Source organism: Sus scrofa, chromosome 6 (genome assembly GCF_000003025.6).
Source record: "Sus scrofa isolate TJ Tabasco breed Duroc chromosome 6, Sscrofa11.1, whole genome shotgun sequence".
In the NCBI taxonomy this organism is placed as follows: domain Eukaryota; kingdom Metazoa; phylum Chordata; class Mammalia; order Artiodactyla; family Suidae; genus Sus; species Sus scrofa.
In genome coordinates this window covers 108,056,552-108,074,432 of record NC_010448.4, presented here as the reverse complement: position 1 = coordinate 108,074,432, position 17,881 = coordinate 108,056,552, and the positions used below count along the sequence as shown (strand labels likewise).

The following is a 17,881-nucleotide window of genomic DNA, read 5'->3' as shown; positions in this document are numbered from 1 at the left end:
AACCCACTGAGCAAGGGCAGGGACCGAACCCACAACCTCATGGTTCCTAGTCGGATTCGTTAACCACTGAGCCAGGACGGGAACTCCTAAAAAGGTGTAATTTTGACTGCTTTATCTTCTTTTGTGCTTCTAACATTAAGCCTAGCTTCAAGAGTGCAATGGTATTATTATCATTATTATTGACACTAGCCAAATACTGACGGTGATTTAAGGAATTTGCCTAAATCAAACAGTTCATTCGAAGAGAGTCTGAATCCTTTGTCTCTGCCAGAATAGTTTGCCAGGTTTTTCCACTCATTCCCTCTGCTTTTGCCAAAGTCATAGTCAATAATAATTCAGTCCAGCAAGAACATTTCAACGGCCCTCAGCAGATGAGTAAGTCACCATCATGAGTCGCAGGGTAGAAGGACTTTGAGACAAAAAAGATCCACATCCTTGCCTACCTTCTGAATTGTTGTGTCAACTAAAAGAGCAAATGTGGGAGTTCCTGTTGTGGTGCAGTGGAAACAAATCCAACTAGGAACCGAAAGGTTGCGGGTTCCATCCCTGGCCTTGCTCAGCAGGTTAAGGATCCAGCCTTGCCATGAGCTGTGGTGTAGGTCACAGATGCAGCTCAGATCTGGTGTTGCTGTGGCTGTGGCATAGGCCGGCAGCTGTAGCTCTGATTTGACCCCTAGCCTGGGAACCTCCCTATGTCGTAGGTGCAGCCCTAAAAAGCAAAAAAAAAAAAAAGAGCAAATGTGTGTGAAAATTCTTTGTAAGCTATGAAGCCCTATTCAGATGAAGATAAGGGTGCAGATGCTAATAGCATTCTATTAACCAGGCATTGAGCTGAATTCTTCATACGTCATCTCATTTAATCCTCACAACAGTCCTATGTTTTTGTCATAATTATTGTTTTTCTATCAGTATGTAAATATACAAGGTGTAGTGTAAATATACAAGGTAAAGTATAAATATAGCAAAAGTATAAATGTGCTTATTAATAAGATAGTTTTCAGTGCGCTTCTTTGCCAGGCCAATCTTGCTCCAAATCACTGATATCTACAAACAAATACAAAAGGAACAAGGAAAGCAAATAGGTCCAAATAAATCAGGCCCTTAATCATAGCCTTCTGTGGCACTCATAATTCATCACTCACTTAACCAGGGTCTCTAAGCATCTAAATGTATATATTTATACATATGTGCCTATATATAAATATACATCTATAGATGTATATATACACACATATGTATATATATATATAAATAAATAGGTATATATGTTCTTAAATATGTCAGCAATCTATAAAGAACAAGAACAAAGCTTATCTTCTTCCAAGTCATCACTTTAATAATTATCCATTACAAGTAATTATCCATTTAGTAATTAATAATTCCATTAAAATATTCCATAAAATAATTTAATAATTATTCACACCTTTAGTCAAGTTCCTCTAGGTGGTGGCCTCTTTTCTCACTCCTAGTCTTCAGTATAACAAAAAGAGAAGCCTTCAAATGCAGTTAGTATGTTAGTGTGAAACGAAAGACAGCTAAGAAATAATTAAAGGCAGAGAAGAGGAAATGCCAGCTTCTTTCAGGATGATGTTACTTCCTCTTTATAGATGGAAAAACCAGTCTTTTCATATCAGCTTGTCAAGGCATAAGTGGCAACATGGTTCCTAAAGATCTAACAAAAGGGAAATAATTTAATAAATTATAGTGCAGCCATTCAATAGATTTTGAGCTAATTAAAATGATTTTTTTATTTTTGTGATTAATTTTTGTTTTTGTTTTTGCTTTTTGCCTTTTTTGGGGCCTCACCTGCGGCATATGGAAGTCCCAGGCTAGGAGTCGAATTGGAGCTGTAGCTGCCAGCCTACACCACAGCCACAGCAACATGGGATCCGAGCTACATCTGTGACCTACACCACAGCTCACAGTAACACCAGATCCTTAATCCACTGAGCGAGACAAGGGATTGAACCTGAATCTTTATGGATACTAGTCGGGTTTGTTACCGCTTATTCATGACGGGAACTCCCTATGTCAGATTCTTAATCCATTGAGCTGCAACGGGAACTCCCTAAAATGATATTTTAAATGTGGAAAATTAAAGTATGGGAAAATCCTCAAAATAAAATGATACGTGATAAAAATCAGGATATAAAACTGCAGTCGTGGTACATCCACAAGGTTGCTTTACACACACACAAACACACACGCGCGCGCGCGCGCACGCACACATCTTCATACAAGGTAAGCATCAAAGGTTATCGTCAGATGTTGGAGTTATGAGCTGTTCAAAAAAATTAATAAGATGGTTGTAAAATAGTGAAGAGGTTGTATATTGTGATTTAAGTATAGACGAGAGTTTCTTTTTTAAAATTTTTATGACCACACCTAGGGCACATGGAAGTTCCCAGGCCAGGGACTAAATCTGAGCCACAGCTATGGCAATGCCAGATCCTTTAACCCATAGAACTGGGCTGGGAATCAAACCTGTGACTCCACAGTGACCCAAGGCTCCGCAGTCAGAATTCATTTTTTAATAATGATTTGTATTTTTTCCATTATAGCTGATTTACAGTGTTCTGTTGCAGTCGGAATTTTAACCTGCTTCACCACAGCAGGGATTCCGACAAAAGTTTCTGAAGATTACAGTTTCCAAAAGTTAACATGCTTTTAATAGTCCTGTTTAGTTTGAATAGAAATCTGATTTTTTTCTATTGCTTTCTGTTATTCTAGGTGATTTTTAGCAGATTTCTCTTACACTACCTGGTTCAGATCTTTTCAGCATGCACAGAATTTCCCAGGAGTACATACTAAATGTTTTGGGCAAATGAGTTTCAGATGACTGGGGCTCAGCCTAGCAAAGGAATCCTGCAGTTTCTTTCTAATTTAAAGGAGATTACTTAAATTTGCCTAAAGCTCTCAACATGGTCTTGAAAGTTCCCCTAAACATAGAAAGAAACCAAGAAAAGCCTCTAGGGAGTTAATGTGACAAAAATAGGACTATTTTGGAGCAGATATTTGAATATTAAGGTTGAAAAAAGATATTCATTGGAGATAAACTTTGGAAAACCCATTGAAACATAAACATGAGACATGATCATAATGCAGAGGTCTTAATTTCTACTTTAGAAAAGTATTTTTTTTCATGCCGTGCCATATGGAAGTTCCCAGGCTAGGGATTGAACTGGAGCTGTAGTTGCCAGCCTATGCCACAGCCACCATACCAGATCTGAGCCATGACCTATGCTGCAAGGTGTGGCAATGCTGGATCCTTAATTTGCCGGGAGAGGCCAGGGATCAAACCTGCATCCTCATGGATGTTAGTTGAGTTCTTAACCCACTGAGCCACAATGGGAACTCTCATGGAAAAGTATTTTTAAAATTTAATTAAGGGAGTTCCCTGGTGGTTCAGCAGGTTAAGGATTCTGAGGTGTCTGCTGCCATGGTGCAGGTTTGATCCTGGGACTGGGAACTTCTACATGCTGCAGCATGGCCAAAAAAAAAAAAAAAACTTAGGAAAACAAAACTTAGGTTGGTATTTTCCAAAAGTTGGCCAGCCCTCCTGGAGAAGAGAGGCAGCATGTTTGTCAGTACCTAGTTATTTATTTATTTTTTGTCTCTTGTCTTTTTAGGGCCACACACAAGGCATATAGAGGTTCCTAGGCTAAGGCTCGAATTGGAGCTGTAGCTGCCAGCCTATAGCAAGGCCAGATCTGAGCCACGTCTGCGACGTACACCACAGCTTACGGCAACGCTGGATCCTTAACCCACTGAGTGAGGCCGGGGATTGAACCGGCGTCCTCATGGATCTTAGTCAGTTTCATTAACCACTGAGCCATGATGGGGATGCCTTTCAGTACCTACTTATACCTAGTTATCTAGGGCTTGTTGCCTGTGTGATTCTGAGGAGGTCTGTGAAGGTGCCTGGGTCAGAAGTGGGCAACACTTGGTGTGCCAGAGCTTCACCTCTAGGGCTCAAAGGCATGGATTGTGTTCCTGTTTGCTGTCACGCCCATCCCCTGCCTCTCCCCTGCTCTTATCTGCTATTTCAGGGAATTCCATTCTCAGGTTCCTTGCCTCTGGCTTGATGCAACTTCTATTTGGCCAGTGGAAGCTCCTGGAAGATTGGGGGAAAAGGGTAGAGGCCATGGTGCTTTTCCCCTTCTCTCTCCATCTTGGGCGATGTCTTTGGTTATAGATTTTCCTTCTCTCTGGTACTGGCTTTTGCCAGGTAGTTCCCATTTCCAGGCTTCATCCTCATCCTCTGCTGCCTTTGCCCTCTCAGCCTTAGCAGCTCCCAGATGTTGCTAATCTGTTTGGCTTTTCCACTCTTTCATCACTTATATATTGAATTTCCAATATTAAATTCCCTCCAAAATACTCAAATTTCTGCTTTTTTCACTTGACTCTGGCAATACAACTGGTTATAATTTAGGCTCATGCTGGGAAATGTACTGCAACTCAAGGGAACATCTATAAAGGAGGCAGAGTGGAGACTTTTCAAAGATGCACTACACCATCAGATGTTTTGTTCCAGTGGCAGCAGGGAAAATGCAAGCGCTGCATTAACTGAGGCTTGTTTATGCACAGAGATTTAGAGAGAATTTTAAGCATGTGTCAAAAGAAAAACACAAGTTGGCTATCTTAATAATTCAGGATTGATGGCTAATAGCTGGCGAATTGTTTATGGCTCATGTGGAGAAGCCATTTATTTCCTTAGGAATGAGTTTTTTATTCCTCAGAGCTTCAAACAATACTTACCCTATTGGGTAGAAGCCTGGGGAAACTGAAATTTAATAAAACTTGAACGAAGCCTGACTGTAGAAGGACATCTCCTATGGCTGTGCTAAGCATCATTGGGTAACAGAGCGTATATAATTTTTTAAAAACTACTCTGGGATAATTATTAGGGGCTTTTTAAATTTTAAAATTCTCGACTATGTATTTATTAAGTCAGGACCATAATTTGTGAAATCAAAGAATTACCAGTTGCTGTAGTTTTGTCAGCAATGGGAAATCCTTATGATAGAGGCAGGCATAGCACAATTACAGACCGTGTCCTATAGAAAGAAGGCAAACCAGATATGCTCGGTACATAGCAGACAAAACTCTTTGTTGAATGAAGGGATGCACACCTGAAATCATCAATGAACAGGAATGAGCAATTCATTCTATCTGGACTTAATAGTATCTTTTAAGTGAGGTTTTGAAGAATGGCAAGTCACTGCAAGAGCAGAGTGGGATTTCAGGAAGACCCAAGAGATTGAGTGGAAGAGTGAATAGCGGCCAAGCGAGGCTGGACTAGGGAATGTTATAATACGAGGCTGACTTTTTAAGTCAGAATAAGCAGTTTTGACATCCTTTTGTGGGTGGGAGGCCACCAAAGCCTTTCGAGTTAAGGAACGCCATGGCCAGGTTTGTGCTTTGCAAGTTCCTTGTGTTACAGAGCCTAAGCTCATACTGCTTGATGCATGACAGGACAGTGAGTCAAGAGAGAAGTTGTTGGGGCAAAGAATAGCAAATTTATTCAGAAAGCCAGCAGCTCAAGAAGATGGTAGACTAGTGTCCCAAAGAACAATTTTACCCCTATTAGAAGTCAGGCTTCTTTTATACTAAAAGGGAAGGGGGTATGGTTTGTTGTTGCAAACTTTCTGATGCCAGAATCCCATTGTTCTTGCAGCTGTTCACGCAGGTGTGGTCACAAAGTTCCTACTTCTAGCAAAACAAATATTATTCTCTGTTCTGCAAGTTTTTAATAGAAAAGTGTTATATCTTTAAAGGTCAGAACCTTGAGAATGGGCTATCCTGTATATTTCAAGCTATAGGCAACATTCTTTTACAAAAGGTGCAGAGCCAGCATGACCAAGCATAGGCACCAGAGCACAAAGGTTGGAACTAAAGGAATAGATCCAATATGGAGGCAGGTTTGTTCTTCTCTGTTACACTTGCGTGTACAGGTTCAATAAATATTTTTTAAGCTAAAGTTTTGAAAGATTATAATGAAACAGCAGCTAAAAATCCTTCTGAATATAATTACAGTGCTTTAGATTGGGAGCTTTTTCATGTGAGGTTTGGTTAACACCTGCTGTTGGTTTCCTAGCAACCATGCATCCTTTTGGTGGAGAAAACTGAAGGGTCACTTAACATCACTCAAAGGACAGTTTGTCTCAAGGAAGACTTTTACTTCACTTGCTCCATCAACATCCACAGAAGACACATCAAGTTGGAAGGAAGAACTGAGATCTGGGGTGGGGGGGATTGTGCTTTGACAGGAGAGTTGGGAAGTACAGGATGGGGGAAGCAGAGCAGCACTCTGCTGTCACAAATGCTTGCCTCAGAATAAGGTATTCACAATAAATTTAAATATAGAGGAACTTGCAGAGAGAGGCTCAAATGACACGGGAGGCAGGAGATTGTCAGATGAGCTCTGAGGATGAGAACCGGGTGAGGGACGATGAAGACAGAAGGCATGAAGATATCAAGACACTGAGAACCTTTTTTAGTGATCTTCAGAATTGTCCTGAAGGAGCTTGTTATCATGCCCAGTTTATAGATGAGCCACCAGAGACCCACAGAAGTTAAGTGACTTGACCAAACTGGCCGACCGGGGCCTCATCACTCCAGGCACAAGGGGGACAGAACTCACCGACCCACCACAATCACCTATGGCTAACTTGTGCTAGGTCCTCTTGGCACATCTTCCTCAACCTCTCCTTGGCATTTGCCCTGTCCTCACTTCCTCCTCAAAACACTGCATGGTTCCTGTCCTGACTTTCCTCCTTCACCTCCTACCTCTCCAGCTGCTCATTGTCTGCATCCTTGCCTGGCATGTCTTCCTGCGGCTACTTCTCTTCTCAAACTACCATCCCTCGGCTGCGATTGGTCTGCCGTCTGGGCTTCAACCTCCACTTATAACCAGCTGACGACCCGTAAATGTAGGTCTTCGCTTCAGACAGTTCAGTTGCCTCCAGTCCCACCCTTCTCAGACATAAATATGTGGATATCCCACGATCATCTCAAAAACCAAAGCAGAACGTACCATTCCTACCCTGAAGCCCCCATCTGATTCCAGATTCTGTTATGAGCGTCTCATCAGGGGATAATTTGTTTCAAAAACATGGCTACTCCTCTCTGGAGGACCTTTCAGATCTCAAGTCTTTGATAGAAAAATGAGCATGTCACAACCTCAACTTAATGCCAGCATGTTTTCTCCAAAAGAGGAAAATAAATTTCAATCTGTAATGCGTTTTAGAAACCAGATCATAGCTTTGTCCCAGATGTGAGATTTGCTCAGTAAACCTCTCACTCCTCACTCCCACCCTCCCAGGTGATCTTTTCCTTGACTCTATCAGGTGAGGAAAGGAGGGGATGAAAGAGGGGAGGGAGGGAAAGGAGACCCTTGCAGAGCTGAGTTGGCAGCTGCTGGGATTGAAGTCAGTTGCCTAGCAACAGTGCCCTCTCCTCACCTCCCCCTGGATATCAGTTTGTGATATTCCAGTGCTCCTTCCCTTCTCTTAGACTGCTCTTAATACTTATTTTAACTAGATTTTAACCTATATAAAATTGGAAGGTAGGGGATGGATAAATCATATATAACATAAATATATGTTGGAAGAAATATGTGTTGGAAGCTGTTCTACATTGAGACACGTTCATGTCTCCCGTTCTCTCTCTCTCTTTTTTTTTTTTGTCTTTTTAATGGCCAAACCTGGGCATATGGAAGTTCCCAGGCCAGGGATCGAATCCCAGCCGCAGCTGTGACCTATGCCACAGCTGCAGCAATGGGATCCTTAACCCACTGCTCCAGGCCAGGATTGAACCCATGCCTCTGCAGCTACTCAAGCCACTGTAATCTTGTTCTTAACCCATAGCACCACAGTTCAAGTTTTACTAAAATCTTCCCAGTCATTATTAAAATCTTCCCAGTCTTCTGTTCAAGAGAATAAGTATTATTTGAAGCTCCATTGAATCAAAAGCTCATTCCTAAGAAAATAAATGGCTTTTCCATATCATCCATAACCAATTAGCCACCTATCAGTCATCAATCCTGAATTATTAAGTTAGGCAACTTTTGTTTCTTTTTTGGCATACATTATGTCCTAGGAGAACCCAGGGGCTTTGAAACATTGGACGAATCCTCACTTGTATTCTTGCCATTGTTCTACATGCCTTCTCTGCAGTTATCATTGACATATTTTATGTCTAAATTGCTCTTTTCCTACTTATTTTATATACACACATTTTATATGCACAAATTTTTTAAAAAACAAAAAATAAAATAGCCAACGGGCGAACCCACACCACAAGTCACCTTAGATTATGGACTTCGAGGTCATAAAAAAATTGGGCTTTTTGTTTACTCTAAAGTATGATAAACAAGATGTTATAAAGAGGACAATTTTGGGGGGATGATAATATTGCCCTGTCTATCTCCTTAAAGAACAGAGAGAAAATATTTATATCATTTGGCAACAGTACAGTTTCCTCTTCCAAGAACTCAAAGTATGCATGCAAATATTAGCTGATAGCCTTGTAGAGATGGAAGAGAAGTGGGGGGAGGGCTAGATAGGGGGAAAAAGGTGGAAGAGGGAAGGAGGAAAAGAAGGAGGTGACTGCAGGGGCACGTGGTAAAGATGATAAAAATGATTTTTCTGTTTTTACTTAATAATCACTGAGGTGTCCACATTTGTGTCAGTTCACCAATAAGTCAGCTGTAGAATACACTCTCCTCAACCTAACCTTTGGTCTATAAACCAGAGCACCCTGCTTTGTAAATTTGTTCTTGCCCACTGTGTCTCTATCTCAGCTGGGAAAATGTGTCAATGTTTGTACAAACCAATCTGTTATCTCAGAGCCCAGGATTTTCTCAAAGCAGCTTCAATTCACCTTAATGAATATTTATTGAGCATCTTCTACATTCTGGGCATCCAAAGGATTTGGTGGCCCATATATACATGAAGTGCTTTTCAGAGTGAACTCCTGGGGCCAGTAACATCTGTACCAACTGGGAATTTTTAAGAAGTGCAAGTTCCAGGGCCCCACTTCATTGCTACGCAATTGCAATTTGAAACTCAGGGGTTCTGGTCTAGCTATTTGTATTTTAGCAAGTCACAGGGTGACTGTGAGACACTAAAGTTTAAGGACCATTAAAGTTGTGATAATGGATGACTTCCAATGCAGTAACAGCTCAAAAACTGTTAGATGAATGGATGAATGAATGAATGACAAAACAAAAACAACAACAAAAATGAATGAGCTGCTATAGAGTCCAGGGACCGGATAAAGTGATTGCATATTTATAAGAATGGGAGAAAACTGCTCTGTCTCACAGCCTTCTCTGTTGGCTTTGGCAGACTCCTGTGTTCTCAGGACGGTTTGTCGATTTCTTTTTCCCTGCTCACTAATTTATTGATCCTTGTTCACTGCCAGCTGTGGGAAAAACAAAACAACAAAATAAATGAACAAAATCGGACAAAACCAGAAGCAGCAGCATTTGGGAACCAGTGATGTCATGACAGAAGTTTTGGTCCCTACTAAGAAATTGGGGTAAACGTGAATAGAGTTGGGTTTGTTATTTACAAGAGGAACAGAGTTCATTGTCAATTCACTGGGCCCCGGTGCGGAGAGAAGACAGGCTTCTCCCTCTTTCTGGAAGAGGCTGGCAGAGCTTAGCTCAGCTGTTTTAGTGAAGTCAGAACTTGCTTGGGCACACAGGACTTCCTCCACAAAAGGATTTTTTTTTTCAATGAAAGAAACACTTTCGGGTTTTCTAAGCTTCAGTTGGCCCCCATCCTGGCTCTCTTGCAGCCCCTGGCTTCCCACGATCTCATTGAGAGTCTAGAGGGACTTTCTTTGGCATTTAAAACCCTGCGACGTTTTGCTCAGGTCTTGGAGTGAAATAAACGCCAGCCAGAACCTCTTGAAATGAATTTCACGGGAGTCCCAGCTGGGAGCCCTGGGGAGTCATTCTGCCCCTGGGGAGCCAGGAGATGAGGACACTTTGGTTTCTAAATGTAACTTTTGTCACAGTGGAGTCTCACTTCCTGTTTTAATTCCGCTTGGAAATAAAATCTGCTGAGATTTCGTTTCAAAAGAGCAGTTCATCATCATGAAGAAAATTTCTCCGCAAATTAGAAAAGGAAATGAGAACAAAATTGTAGTCGCCATCCTGACAGCCAGTTCAATACTAATTTGAGCCATTGCCACTGGTGGCTAAATAGACAGTATTTAGCGTGTAAAACTTGTTCTGTGTTCCGACCTCCGTGGTGTGGTGGGGGTGGGGAAAGCAGAGCACTGGAAGGGATTTAGAATGAGATGTCGGAGTCGAGCCAAGGTTGGGGGGCGAGGCAGCCTGGCAGAGGCGCCGGAGGCGAGAGTGACGGCACAGGGCTGGCGCGATGGAGGCCAGAGATCCCAGGGTCGAGGGGTCGAAGCGGGGGAGGGAGTGCGGTATGTGGGGAGCCCGCGGATCTCAAAGGCTTACGAGGCTGTCTCGTGTCAAGTTAAAGAAACGTGGACTTCACCCCCTAGGCCAAAGAGACGGGTTGAAGGTATTTCCTCTGGAAGGATGGGCTGTGCCCGATTGGCTTGCTGGAAAGGAGGAAACAGCTGGGATAATCCAGGCGAGAAGTGCCTCCTGGTATAGGCTCTTCCTCTAGCCCGAACCGCAAACACCCCCCACCCCCACCCCAGAGCAGAGTTTACAGCCCCTGCCCAAATGGAGGCACACCTGGAAATGGAATAAGGCATGCCAGAAAGTTCTTTGAAGTACCATATTTTGACTTTTAAGAAGGCATGCAGACATTTGCATTCATTAAATCAGGATCTGAGGAAGGTAGACCATATTTGTTTCCTGTGGCCATGGGTGTCCCCCCCCATCCCCGCAGCCCCCCAGAGTCACCCATACTCCAGTCTGGGGAGGGGCCTGCTCCATGCAAGTCTCTCTGTTGACATTCCCTTCAAAATCATAGGAGTAAGGTTTTTGAACGGCAGTAAGTACATCGTCCTGAGTGAAAGGATTTATGAGTGAAAGGATTTAGCGAATTGGATTTCTTTAAATGGATTTTATCGTCATTCTCCTTTAATACCTTTCTCTCCCCTCACTCTGATAAATACTTGATTAATTGGCTTTACAGAGCAATAGCTGACTACTTGGTGGGTATAGAGTGCCGGGGGTGACACCCAGTGGGAGGTCTAGCTTTAACTTGCTTGCAGAATGTTTTCTATTTCATTTAATTTATTTATTTTCCCTTTTTAAGGCCATGGCACCTGGAGCATATGGAAGTTCCCAAGCTAGGGGTTGAATCAGAGCTGCAGCTGCCAGCAGCATCGGATCCAAGCTGCATCTGTTATCAATGCTGCAGCTTGCAGTAATGCTGGATCCCTAACGCACTGAGCCAGGCCTGGGATCAAATCGCATCCTCAAGGGCAGTATGTCAGGTTTTTAATCTGCTGGGCCACAACAGGAACTCCAGTATTTTGTATTGTATATCTGACTTTTCTAAGATTGATCTTAATAGTTAATCTTAACTGGGCACTTACTAGGTGCCAGATATTACACTGGGGTATGTTATTTCATTTCTTCTTTACAAGAAGCCCGAGGTAGATTTGTTATTATTAATAATATGTGCATTTTACAGATGAGGAAACTGGGACTTGGAGATTTTTTAAGTTTCTTCGGTTTCCACAGCCAAGAAATATAGCAGCCAGGATATGATCTCAGGTGGTCAAAATCCAACATGTGAGTGTTTAGCCTCTCCAACTATGGGAATAAAATCGAAACTTAGGTGGACGACTGGAGAGTAACACTTAAGATCTTTGCAACCCTGGCGCCCAATGATTTTCTGAACTCTTAAAAGAGCAGATGGAATCTGATAAGAATTGATGGGCAGAATTTGCTCTGAAATTACACTTTTTCTCCAGGCTATCATCTTGAGACAAAAGGGTACCAAATAAGATAGACCATGATGGAAGATAATATAAGAAAGGGGGAGTTCCCGTTGTGGTTCAGTGGTTAACGAACTTGACTAGTATCCATGAGGACACCGGTTCAATTCTGGCCTTGCTCAGTGGGTTAAGGATCCAGCGTTGCTGTGAGCTGTGGGGTAGGTTGCAGATGCGGCTCAGAACCAGCGCTGCTGTGGCTGTGGTGTAGGCCAGCAGCTACAGCTCCAATTCAGCCCTAGCGTGGGAACCTCCATATGCCGCGGGTGCAGCACTAAAAAGACAAAAAGACAAAAAAAGAAAAAAAGAAAGGGAATGTATATGTATGAATGCCTGGGTCACTTTGCTGTACAGCAGAAATTGGCACAACATCGTAAATCAACTGTAATTTAAAAAATGAAAAAAAGGGTACCCAGTAAGACTTTTCCATTGAAACTTTTTTTTTTCATTTTCATTGAGTATGTGGGTGGAAGTTGCAGAGATTAATAGATCTCAAAGAAAACTTGATTTTCTTTTTAATTGTAAAATGAAAATAAAGCTATTCTCACTGTCTTAGTCTCTTACGCCTGCCATAACAAAACATCACAGATCGGGTAGCTTAAACAAGAGAAACCGCTGGAGACTGCAAAGTCCAAGATCAAGATTCCAGCAGGGCTTGGTTTCCGGTGAGACCTCTCTTCCTGGCTTGCAGATAGCTGGCTAATTTGTCCTCATGTGGCCTTTCCTATGAGGGAGAGATGGAGAGAGGAAGGGGAGAGAGACAAAGAGAAATGGGGCGGGGACGAGAGAGAGAGAGAGAGAGAGAGAGAGAGAGAGAGAGAGAGAGAGAGAGGGATCTCTTCTTTGTATAAAGTGACCAATCCTATTAGGTTAGGGCCCCACCCTTGTGACCTCATTTAACCTTAATTTCCTCCTAAAGACCCTATTTCTAAATGTTGTCATATATGGGGTTAGGGCTTCAGCCCATGCACTTGGGGGACACAGTTCATGATGTAGCAGCCACTGACATTTGCCTTGGCATCAAGCTCCCCTTACCTGGGGAAGCAGCCCAGTGACTGCTTCTGGTCCCCACTGTGCACATGGAGAAGTCAGCTCTTCCCAGGCTGCATATTTCACCTGCCTCACCCTCCTTGTGCCTGGACTCTGGGCCCTTGTGGATGTCAAGTTCCCATCTAACACTGCCTTTCTGTGTTTTTGTTACCTTAGGCTTGCAGAGCTGTTTCTCTTCCCCTGAGTTTATTTATTTTTTATTTTTTTTATTTTTACTTTTTTGGTCTTTTTGCCCTTTCCTGTGGCATATGGTGGTTCCCAAGCTAGGAATCCAAACAGAGCTGTAGCTGCCGGCCTATGCCAGAGCCACAGCAACGTGGGATCTGAGGGATCTGAGCCGCATCTGCAACCCACACCACAGCTCACAGCAATGCCAGACCCTGAACCCACTGAGCAAGGCCAGGGATCGAACCCGCAACCACATTGTTCCTAGTCAGATTCATTAACCACTGTGCCACAACGGGAACTCCTCTTCCCCTGAATTTAAAATGCAACAGAAGTCGCATAATGAATTGCATTGTTCTTTCCGGTGCACTTTAATGGTGCACTTTAACTGTTGTATATGTTCTTCCAGTGGAACTTCCATGTCCTTTATATACACGGCACAAAATAGCAATAATACAATTCATCATATTTCTAGAGTATTTTATAGTTTTTAAATTGATCTCATTTACCTAATGTCCTCATATGTTCACTGGGTGATCAGCAAGATGATCACCCTCATTTTACAACCAAGAAAATCACAACTCAGAAGAGTTCATTGATTCACACAGGTGAGCTGGGAAATTCTTCTTTCTGCAAATAGTGTTTTTCCTACAAGGTCTCGTTTATCACCTCACCAGGCTCTGTAGACTTATGCCCCAGTTTCTCAGTAGCATCTATTCACTCTCTTATCTTCCCTGGGTTCAGTACCCCCTTGATCCAAGAACAAATTCTTCCTGGAATTAGGTTCTGGATTATGGTGACCTTGTGTCAGTTCAAGGGCAAAGTTCTGGAAGATTCGGTGGAGCCTTGTTTGTAATATTACCCATGCGATGGCTGTCTCTGGGTGCATCAGGGTCATTTGGCAGCTGAGACAGAGCACTGCCTTGTTCATGAACACCCTGGGCTTGTTTTGACTGTACATTAGTGTCGTCTCTGAGCTGGGGCTACAGTAGTTTGGGGATGCAGAGCTTCACAGATGGTAAATCAGACTATAAATACTCCACTCCTATCCCATCACAAAACCAGTCCAAGGAAAACATCAGAAACTAATTAAAACTAAGACAACAGTGCAAATATTTATAGGGGCGGAAATTCAAACAACATTAGTAAAAACAAAGCAGGCATTTCAGATCAGTATTAATTAAAGTAAAAGATACATAGTGGGATCTAATGAAAATTTTTTTTAATCTTCAGATCTGATACCTTCAAATGATTTGTATAACTGGGAGAGAAAGCCATATAAATTATTTACTCAAAATAGTACTTAGTTTTAGACATTTGGTAAGCAATGAGATCCTGCTGTGTAGCACTGGGAACTATGTCTGGCACTTATGATGGAGCATGATAATGTGAGAAAAAGAGTGTATACATGTATGTGTGACTGGGTCACCTTGCTGTACAGTAGAAAATTGACAGAGCACTGTAAACCAGCTATAATGGAAAAAAAAATCATTATAAAAAATTTAAAAAATTTAGACATTTGACTTCATACTGATCATCTTGTGTTGCTCAGTGTCATAGGAAGGGCACAGGAATGGGAGTCAGGATAAATGCCACAAGGAGTTGTGTGACTTTGAGCATGTCACCTAAGTGACCTCCAGTTCTTCAGCTGAGAGGAAGAGAGAAAAGAAAAGAAGGGATGGGGAAGAGAGAGACAGCTCTGAAGACAAGGTACCCAGAGAGGCTAAAATGTATAACCTCTAATGTATTGGCTCAGGCCATGGACTTGAACTGGGGTGCCTGTGTTCAAATCCCAGCTTCATCATTCACTAACTGTGTGACCTTGACAAATTCCCTAGCTTCTCTGTGCCTTTTTTTCTTATTTGTAAAACCAATCTGCGTTGTGATCACTAAGTTAGTAAATATGTATATAAGTACTTCCAATAATGCTTAGCTCATAGTAAGTACCTGGTCAATGTTAAGTGTTACTATTACTATTAGAGGATCTTTACTTGGAGGACAAAATACTGTGCACTGGAGGAAAGAAGGAATGGAGGGGGTTTCTCTAAGGATTCTGTACTTTTGACTAGGGAATAAATAGCAAAGGTGAAGAAACTAATATTTAAGTATGTATTATTTTGGAAGATATTGTATTCCCATTGCTAGATCAGAGATGATATAAATGAGGACTGAACACAATATTTGTTCTAGGAATGAATAATCCTGTGCTAAATTTTTAAAAATTTCTGTTTTGGGGGAAAGGAATCTAAAGACCAGAGAGGTTAAGTAACTTGCTTGGGATCACAGAACTAGCAACAGCTGAGCTGAGATTTGAGTCCAGTTCCTTATGGCTCTTCCATTGTACCATGATGCTTCTCACAAGGGGTCAGCCAGGAGGGAGACATGGATGTGCACTGCCAGAGTGAGAAGGGGCTCCTGCTTGGTGATCACTGCACAGCAGACAGGACTAGGAGTACAGGATTTCTACCAAGTGTTGCCTGGGTGCCCCTTTATCACTGGCTACTGCCCTCCCCTTACTTCCAGCTGCTACCATCATCCAGCAACCCTTTCAGCCCCCTCAGCTTCCATGACCAATACCAGGTCTGGGTGGGCTTGTTATGAGGTTGTTTCACATGTGAAATTAGCAGATACGTGGCTGACCTCAGCTGGCCCAAGGTAGGAATTCAGTGTGAGTGTTTTACTTCTTTTGCCCCCTGAACTTCCACAGCGATAATGCCTACCTAAGGCCAATGATCCAGTTCATAAAGATGTTCATGTTAAAAGCATTTCTCTTGCCAATCGCTGTATGAGCTGTTAGGGATACAGAGGTGAGTGAAGCACACAGAAAGCTGCCCTCTGGGAGTTTACATGTAACTAGGGATGAAGCCATACTACAGGTACATGCAGAGAGGCACGTGGCTATGCTGGCAGTGGGAGAATTGGGAAGGTGTTTTGAGCCAGGGAGGTGTGCAGGGAAGGGCAAAATAGAGACAAGTGCAGATGCCGGGTGAGGGGATAGATGTATGCAGGAGGAGCAGTCAGGAGATTGTCTCCCCCTTTCATCTGTGGCCTCTTCTATGTCAGGTGATTGAGGGAGAATTGAAGGGAAATTATTGAGAATTGAAGGGAAATTATTGAAATCACCATATGGATTTGGTGACTGGTGGGTGTGAAAACTCAGGGAAAGAATTCTGCCTATGTTTCTAGTTGATAGACAGAGCAGGTGGTGACCATTTAACGGAGGTAGGAAAAGCCAGATGAGGACAGTGTTGGCTCCCAGCTCAGCAGTGTAATGGGGACAAAACTCTACTCTCTTGCAAAAAGCACCCATGGTGAGAATACCCAGCAGGGAGGGGTGCTGAACCCCTGTGCATTAGGTAAGGTGGGGGACTCGGGAGACAGCTCTCAGAGGGAGAGGCATCCCCACTACAAAGGAAGGAATTTCTGAGGTACAGAGGAGCTGCAGCAGGCAGGGCTCAGCTATGGAATGAAGGAAGGCACTTCATTCATACATTTCTTCATCCCGTCATTCATTGAGTGCCTGCTGCGGGCTGGCTTGGAGCTAAAGGGAGGGAGGCAGAGATAGAAGAGCCAGTGCCTGTCCCCCAGAGTCTCACAGACTAGCTGTGAAGGAAGAAGTAACTAGGGGAAGCATGTTCAGTACAATCCATGCTATGGTAAAAGAGAGAAAGTATGGAGTTAGGGGAAGACTTTCTGGAAGAGGTGGCATTTAACGTGGGTCTTGAGAGGTCTGTAGAAATTGGCCAAAGACTAGGACCTACACTTTCCAACAGAGGAAACAGCCTGTGCAAAATGTGGGGAGGAGCAGGGTGGAACCAGCCAGAGATTCAGGGTGCATATCATAGGTAGCAGGTGACCTTGGATTCTAAAAATGAACTTTGGAAAAAAAATGTTACTGTGAGATGATGGATGTGTTAATGAACTTGGTCGTGGTAATCATTTCATGACGGATACATGTATTAAATCACATCTTACACCTAAAAAGAAAAAAAATGTATTATGTATGTTATATATGCTTTTTTTTTCTCTTTAGGAGGACACCCACGGCATGTGGAAGTTTCCTGGCAAGAGGTCGAACCAGAGCTACTGCTGCTGGTCTACACCACAGCCACAGCAGTGTGGGCTCCAAGCTGTGTCTGCAACCTACACTGCAGCTCACGACAACTCACCAAATACTTGACCTACTGAGAGAGACCAAAGATCAAACCCATACCCTTGTGGATACTAGTCGGATGAGTTTCCACTGCACCACAAGGGGAACTCCTATGCTATTTTTATTTGAAAATCATAAATAATAAAGCTTAATAAAGCTGCAGAGGCGTTCCCTTTGTGGCTCAGTGGTTAACGAACCCAACCAACTAGGATCCATGAGGATGCAGGTTCGATCCCTGACCTCGCTCAGTGGGTTAGGGATCTGGTGTTGCTGTGGTGGTGTAGGTTGCAGATGCGGCTTGGATCCCATGTTGCTGTGGCTGAAGCATAGGCCAGCAGCTGTAGCTCCAAGATTTGACCCCTAGCCTGGGAACGTCCATAAAAAGAAAAAAACAAAAAACAAAAAGCTGGAAAACACAAAGATTTTTGTTACCCACCCTTTCAATTCAGATCCCAAGAGGGGTCTTTCTGCCCAGTGTCTTTCACACCTATAAACTCAGACTGAGCTGGGTTCAGAGGCAAAGGATGGGTGTATTCTTTGATCAAGGAATGGAGAAGGATTGTGAGCTAGAGC

The 17,881-nt window shown here is 42.9% G+C and overlaps 1 long non-coding RNA gene across 7 annotated transcripts in view; it reads left to right on the top strand.

Annotated features, from left to right (window-relative positions):
- Positions 1-17,881, top strand: part of LOC106510679 — a 97,854-nt gene that overhangs the window by 42,811 nt on the left and 37,162 nt on the right. The gene's annotated exons all lie outside the window — the stretch shown is intronic.